The following is a 1,206-nucleotide window of genomic DNA, read 5'->3' as shown; positions in this document are numbered from 1 at the left end:
TTTTGTATTTTTAGTAGAGACGGGGTTTCTCCATGTTGGTCAGGCTGATCTCGAACTCCTGACCTCAGGTGATCCGCCCGCCTCGGCCTCCCAAAGTGCTGGGATTACAGGTGTGAGCCATCGCGCCCTGCCAGAAGTTTTTCTTGTGAGTTGAGGTGAACCTCTGAATCCCCTTGGGGAACTGAGGTATGTCCCCTTTGGGGAATGCCCCCTCTTCACCCAAAAATGGGAGCCACAGGTGATAATCTGTTGGGTTTCACAGAAAGAAGACATCTGGCATAATTAGAGTGTAAAGGTCGGGCTGACAGGGGCTGGTACCCTGATCCAGGGGAGAGGTGGTCACAGGTCTCTGCCTACCTGCCCTGAGCCCATCTCATCTTTATTATTATTATTTATTTTATTTTATTTTATTTTATTTGAGAGGCAGTTTCACTCTTGTTGCCCAGGCTGGAGTGCAGTGGTGCGATCTCGGCTCACCGCAACCTCTGCCTCCCGAGTTCAAGTGGTTCTCCTGCCTCAGCCTCCTGAGTAGCTGGAATTACAGGAACAAGCCACCATGTCCGGCTAATTTTTTATTTTTAGTAGAGACAGGGTTTTGCCATGTTGGCCAGGCTGGTCTCCACCCACCTCAGCCTCTCAAAATGCTGGGATTACAGGCGTGAGCCACCATGCCCGGCCTTCCATCTGGTAATTTTCTGTCTTGAAGAGGAACTACCCTGCCCTGGCAGAGACTGGGGATGAAGAAGGGAGAGAGGGCAGGTCCCCTGGATAAAGAGATGAGGGGGTGTGAGGTCTGGGAGCCCCCCTCCCGGGGCCAGGCTGCAGGGGGACAGCAGGGCCATACCAGGAGTGCCGCAGAGCTTGCATTTGGGTGTGATCTAATCCCCAGTCCTGGCCTGACCTCCTGGGTGCTCTTAGCCAAGCCCTCTTCCCTGTCTGTGCTAGAAAGTGAGGGTCACTCCCTTCCACGCAGGGGAGTGAATTGAGGGTGGGGATCTGAGCTCTCTGAGCAGCAAAGCTGGACACAGGCCAAGCTGGGAAGCTTGTCCTCATCCCCCATCCTTCCCCAGGGTGGGGCCGTGAGAACCTGAGAACCTGGAGCCTGGGAGGTCAAGGCTGCAACGAGCTATGATAGCACCACGGCATTCTAGCCTGGGCAACAGTGAGACTCTGCCTCAATAATAATAATAATAAATAAATAAATAA

This window comes from Colobus angolensis, unplaced genomic scaffold (assembly GCF_000951035.1).
Source record: "Colobus angolensis palliatus isolate OR3802 unplaced genomic scaffold, Cang.pa_1.0 Scaffold120, whole genome shotgun sequence".
NCBI lineage: Eukaryota > Metazoa > Chordata > Mammalia > Primates > Cercopithecidae > Colobus > Colobus angolensis.
This window is presented reverse-complemented; position numbering follows the sequence as displayed.